At 47.3% G+C, this 6,361-nt stretch overlaps 1 long non-coding RNA gene across 1 annotated transcript; it reads right to left on the bottom strand.

Annotated features, from left to right (window-relative positions):
• Positions 1–860: 860 nt before the first annotated feature.
• LOC147105546 (uncharacterized) lies at positions 861–1,559 on the bottom strand. The gene is made up of 2 exons (XR_015081647.1): positions 1,238–1,559; positions 861–1,125 (listed from the first exon to the last, which is right to left on the bottom strand). It is a non-coding gene; the product is annotated as an uncharacterized LOC147105546 (long non-coding RNA).
• Positions 1,560–6,361: the final 4,802 nt, after the last annotated feature.

The raw sequence follows: 6,361 nt of genomic DNA, 5'->3' as shown, positions 1-6,361 counted from the left end.
ATAAATGTTAGAAAAAAAATTGTAAACATTTTACAGTAATTATTTTTACTTTCTTACTACAATACAGACATTAAAGGTGGAAACTAGCTATTTTTTACTTTTGTAACAGTTGCTGATCAAAATTTTTTTACTGGAATAAAAGTTGAAAATCTTTTCACATTGACTGCTGGGTGTACTGCTTAAAGGAAAAGGTAACATATCCTTTCATTCAAAAATAAGCATTTGAATTTAAATATGTAAGAAAACATTTAACATTCAAATAAAATGAAAAATTAAACAATTGAACGATTTGGCCACTTGCTTCTGTGACTGAGGGTTGAAGGAGGCGCAGTGAGCTGAAGGTGCCACCCTAACGTTTCCTGCGCCTTTTCACTCCCCGTGACTGGAGCCCTCCGTAGCTACTTGCAAGGCCCCGTCTGCGACTTTTCCTGCTCTTCAGCAGTTGCCTCATGAAAGGGTTGTTGCTGATGCAAGTCTACGTTTCCCTGCATCATGACTGGCGCAGCTGCTGGCTCCTGTGACCAAAGTGGCTCTGCACTGTGAGCTGGGAAGGGCCCTTCTGCTGGAGTCAGAGTAATGGCAGTAGTTATAGGTTCATGCGAATGAACTAGTGCAACCATATTCTCATTAAGCGCCGCCAACTGCAATGTCACCTGATTAAGTGAATTCTCATTAAGCACCACCAACTGCGATGCTATCTGATTTAGTGTAATGCCAAGATTATCGATTCCCTGCCTGATAGAGTCTCTAGAGTCAATATCCTTCTCAGTAAGAGATCTCAGCAATTGACTGAAACCTGCAATATGTTGCTCCTCATCTTGTAGGTGCTGTTGTACTGAATGTCTTTCTGCTCCTCCCACCTGCACTGAAGTGTCAATATGGTGTCTGTCCGTGGAGCTACAGTCAGCAGTGACTCGCACAGAGCCACAGGGGCCAGGAGATGGAGAGATACTGGGCAGCAACACAGGGTCCATGCACTCCTGCTGCACTTGCTGACATAGGACAAGTTCCTCCTGTCCCTCAACCACCTCAGCAACTGCTGCCACTGCATCAGAAACACCTTCCCCTCTGTGGCCGCTGACTCCACGCACTGCTCATTCCGTGTGTGAGAGGTATTCTGTCCAGCTGTGGGAAGGAAGCAGAAAACATTTGCAAAGGTAAAGCAGGATGTGCCACATCACAGATATTCAGCACACACCTAACCTTCTTTAACATATAGCTGGCCAGGCCAACTCACGGTTAGGTTCAACAATGTCTGATTGAGATTCATCCGCGGGCCGACTGCTAGTAAATCCGAACATCTGCTGGACCAGTTCCTCATGTTCGGTCAAAACCCTCAGTGTGGCAACACCACCACCGCCTGTGAGTGTAAGTTCCCTGGAGTTGTGAGCACTTTTACTCTGAAATGGCAACAGACAAAAGAGAACCACACAGCTGCATTTCTGACATGGGCAGCAAAGGCTTGGAAGACTGGGTTGGGTGTTTCTTTAAATCTCTGATTGAAAATTTACAGCTCAAAGCAATGGAATCAAGATAAGAGAACAATAGATAACCCTAACTGGCCCCAAAGCCATAAAGTTTTATTGCTACCTCAGGTGACTTGACCAAGAAGTCACTTGACTAAAGAACATGCATTGCAAGCCTTTTGAAATGTAGTTAACTTAAACTCTAAGCAATGCTAAAGTACTCTTTCGCAATAACTGTACAAACCTTGACAGATCGCAACAAGTCACTGAATTTCTTGCGGCATTGTTCCGCTGTACGTGGAATGGTGGCGGTCGCGCTGACAGCCTGGGCAACTTCCGACCAAGCTACCATCTGACCTTTTCGCGGTGCCCTCGACTGCTCATTCCCAATGATGCGCAGGCGCTTCGCCTCCACCTCGTTGAGGAGATTGCTGAGGTCATCTTCAGTGAAGTTTTGGGTTCTTTTAATCACGTGAATTGTGCTCATTCCAGCCATTTCACTTTGCTAACTGCATGAAATTAATGAAAATAATGTTTTCAAGGCTTTCAAAACTGTTTAAATAGCTTCAAATCTCTTCAAAACTATCTCAGAGTCATCAAAATCATGTAAACATACTTAAAAGTTCAAAAAAGTTACCAAAACATTCATAAAAATACAAATAACCTACTTGCACTGCTGTTCTGTAAGTACGAAGCCTCTGCAGCTGTTTAGAAAGATTGGGGGCGTGTCCTATTAAAATGAGACCTCAAGGGGCGTGTCTCACTTAGACTCCGCACTCCATGCTTCGCGCTGGCTGCACTCCTGGGCGGCGTGACGTCAGACGCTGCCCGGGAGTCATCATATGAAGAAAGGAATTCCACGCGTCCCGGGACCAGAACGGCCGGCGCGCCGGGTAAGTGCACATCGGGGGCTTGCACGCGCGGCAAGCCCCCGAACCTAATTTCTGGCCCATTATGATAACAACACTACCGAACATTGCATTCTTGATGCGGCCATTGCAGGGATGGCAGATTTGGGCCCCAATATTGCTAGGATCGGTTTGTGATCAGTTATCAGGGTAAACTTTCTGGCGATCAGGAACTGTTGGAATTTCTTGATTCCAAACATTATGGCGAATCTTCCTTTTCAATTTGCGCGTAGTTTCTTTTGCTCTTTGTGAGGGTTCGCGATGTGGACGCGGTTGGTTTCTCTTGGCTGTCATCCATTACGTGGGTTATGACAGCTCCCTCACCATAGCTGGAAGCATCACATGCTAACATAAGCTCACACTCTGTGTCGTAGTCCACAAGTAGAGCATCGCTAGAGAGACTTCTCTTAAAAGCATTGTAAGCTTCCTGTTGCGCTTTCTTCCACTTCCACTGGACATCCTTCTTGAGGAGCTCGTGCAATGGAGCTAACATGGTCACTAACTCAGGTAAGAAACGTGCATAATACTGGACCATTCCAAGGAAAGATCTTAACTCAGACACGTTCTGTGGCTTTGGAGCATTAATGACAGCATCAACCTTTCCCTTCACTGGTTGCAAGCCATTTGCATCATCTTTCAGACCAAGGTACACAACCTCGGGCTGCACAAAAGCACATTTGTTCCTTTTCAATTTGACATTGTGGGCATTCAACCCTTGAAGCACTAAACCTAACACTTCTAGATTTTCTTCCTCACTGCTTGTTGCGATCAGCACATCATCTTGATTGCATAAACAATTTGGAACTCCTTGCAAAATCTTATCCATCGTAGCCTGGAATATTTTGGGGGAGGACTTTACACCATATGACAGCTTGGTGTATGAATACAGTCCCTGGTGTGTGTTGATAGTGAGATACCGTTGACTCTCTTTGTCAACATTCAGCTCAGCGTAAGCGTGCGACGGGTCAAGCTTGGAGAAAACCTTTGACCCAGAGAGTGCTGCATACAAACCTTGTGATGTAGGTAATGGGTATTGTTCATCGTCAACTGCTTGGTTGATAGTAACTTTGTAGTCACTGCACAAGCGTACAGTTTTGTCTGCTTTGGGCATTATCACAATCGGCGTAGCCCATTCACTTTAGTCAGTTTTTATTAGCACTCCGTTCTCTCTCAGCTTCGCTAGCTCTTCCTCCGCCTGACTTTTCAATGCATAGGGGACCGTCCTTGCCTTACAATAGACAGGCTTTGCGTTGGACTTGATGCGGATATACACTTCATACCCAGTGATGCCCTCATAACTGTCTGTGAACATGCTTTCATACTTGTTCAGTATTGTGTTGAGTTGCTTCTTTGAAGCACCTACACTGAAGATGTTTTTCCAGTTTAGTTTTTACGTTCTCAACCAGCCTTTGCCCATGAGGGTTGGCCTGTTGTTGTAGCTCGCTACAATAATAGGCAGCTTTACTGACTGGCCATTGTGTTGAACTGTACATTCCATTTGTCCTCATGTCTCTAGGATTTCTCCGGCTGTTGAAATATGGCCTTGCTTCTGGCAGTGAAAACACTTCGCTTTTCTCTATTGGCTGGACTGTGGTGAGTGATTTCCATTGCAGCGATAACAGTTCACTGAACTGCTCTCACTGACATGCTTTTGACTCGGTCTCACAGCTTTAGATTTGGCGGTGGCTTTGTGGCTGTAGACCTCAGCTGCACTAGTCATTTGAGTTGGACAGAGCTCCCTAGCATTATTAGATGCCATCTCCATTGATAGGGCAATTTTGCTTGCTGTGTCAAACGTTAGGTTCGGAGTGCTCATCCACCAGTCCACACACAAACTTATCTCGCAACGCACGATCCATAAATGTGCTGAAGCTACAATGCAAAGACAGGTTCTTAAGAGCTACAGTGTACTCACTGATGGTTCCACTTCGCTTTTGGTTTCTGCTATTTCTAATGGCTTTGGGTCGAAATGGTCTTCGAGTTTCTTGACAATTACTTCAAATGATGCATCCTTTGTTTTCCCTGGTGCGAGTATTCTAAGGGGGGTGCATGAACAGAGAAACCAGGGGTATATGTGCACAAATCATTGAAGGTGGCAGGGCAGGTTGAGAAAGCGGTTAAAAAAGCATACGGGATCCTGGGCTTCATAAATAGAGGTATAGAGTACAAAAGCAAGGGAGTTATGATAAACCTTTATAAAACACTGGGTCGGCCTCAACTGGAGTATTGTGTCCAATTCTGGGCACCGCACTTTAAGAAGGATGTGAAGGCCATTAGAGAGGGTGCAGAAAAGATTTACAAGAACAGTTCCAGGGATGAGGGACTTCAGTTACGTGGATAGACTGGAGAAACTGGAGTTGTTGTCCTTAGAGCAGAGAAGATTGAGTGGAGATTTAATAGAGGTGTTCAAAATCATGAGGGGTCTACACAGAGTAGATAGAGAGAAACTGTTCCCATTGGCAGAAGGGTCGAGAACCAGAGGACACAGATTTAAGGTGATTGGCAGAAGAACCAAAGGCGACATGAGGAAAAACTTTTTTACGCAGCGAGTGGTTATGATCTGGAATGCACTGTCTGAAAGGGTGATGGACACAGATTCAATTGTGGCTTTCAAAAGGGAATTGGATAAGTATCTGAAGGAAAAAAATTTGCAGGGCTATGGAGAAAGGGCGGGGAGTGGGACTAGCTGAAGTGCTCTTGCAGAGAGGTGGCACGGGCTCGATGGGCCGAATGGCCTCCTTCTGTGCTGTAACTATTCTATTTTCTATGATTCTATGAGAATGACTTTATGTTGAGCTTGAACATTCTCATCTGCAACTTCGGTCTCAATAATGTTATTGGCCTTAAATAACATCTCAATTCGCTCAATGTAAGAACTGAATGGTTCGTGAGCTCGGTCATACATGCCGAGGCTTCCGATGAATCCCGTAGGCGCGGCCATGGTTGTCCCGATCACATCGAACAGTGACTCAGCACGCTACCTGTGTACATGTGAGAATCAACGCCACTGTTATTGTGTATACATACACGCAAAGGCGAAGCACAAACGATTCTGCATCAGCATTAATGGTTAAACATCGCACAAAATTCAGTTTAGGTGTCACAAATTCACCTTAAATTTGTCCACTCGAAGGTTGAACACTGTGTCCTTCCATGATCCCTAAAATGGCTTTGGGAGCCCATCGTCACTGCCAATATGTAATATACTTGGGCAGAACAAATGAAGGACAGAGACACGATGAGTTGCTGGTCCATGTGTTGCTTTATTAGGCCAGAGCGAACTGAGCATGCTCGTACCAACCCATGTGATAATACATTATGGCCTAGAAATTGAGTTTTGGCGCAGCCAGGGCTTTAGCGCCGGAAGTTAGTGCCGGAGCTAAGTCGCGCTGGTCGGGCCCAAAATTCAATAGTTCTGCGCCCAAACGGCTGCCGGCGCTGCTGAGAGGTGTTTGCGCCTGGAAACTGGCGCTACGCGCTGAATATCGGCGCTATTCTGGCGCTGCGGCGCCCGCTGCGGTGCGGCAGGTTCGGGAAGTGCAGGCCTCCTCCTTCCCTTAAGGAGGAGCTGCCTGCACCCGGCCGCGGCCCGCGAAAATCATTCTAAAAATGAGCCCGGCACCTCGGACAAGTGCCGGGCTTGCTTCTGTTCCGGGGGGGCGGGGGGGGGAAGTCCGGGGAGGGAGCTGCGGCCAGGCGGCCGGCGGGAAAGCGGCCGGCCGCCGCGGGGCCTTTAATGCGCCGGCGCAAAGTCAGGTAAGACTCTGTTGCCAGAGTCTTAGTTGCGGCTGCCACGGGCGAGGCGGCCGCAACTGAATTTCGGCGCTGGGGCCCGTCGCCATGGCAACCGGGACGCTGCGCACACCGATGACGTCATCGGTGCCGGCGCAGCGCTACCGGTCTAGCGCGGCGGAAGGGCCCCAGGCAATTTCGGCGCCGGCGCCAATTGCAGCGCTAGGCCCTCTAGCGCCGCAAGAGCGGCGCTAA

The sequence above is a fragment of the Somniosus microcephalus genome, chromosome 17, assembly GCF_052327205.1.
Source record: "Somniosus microcephalus isolate GS21.2 chromosome 17, FLI_Smic_1.0, whole genome shotgun sequence".
NCBI classification, from domain to species: domain Eukaryota; kingdom Metazoa; phylum Chordata; class Chondrichthyes; order Squaliformes; family Somniosidae; genus Somniosus; species Somniosus microcephalus.
The sequence above is the reverse complement of the archived record's forward strand: the minus strand, read 5'-3'. Positions and strand labels throughout refer to the sequence as shown.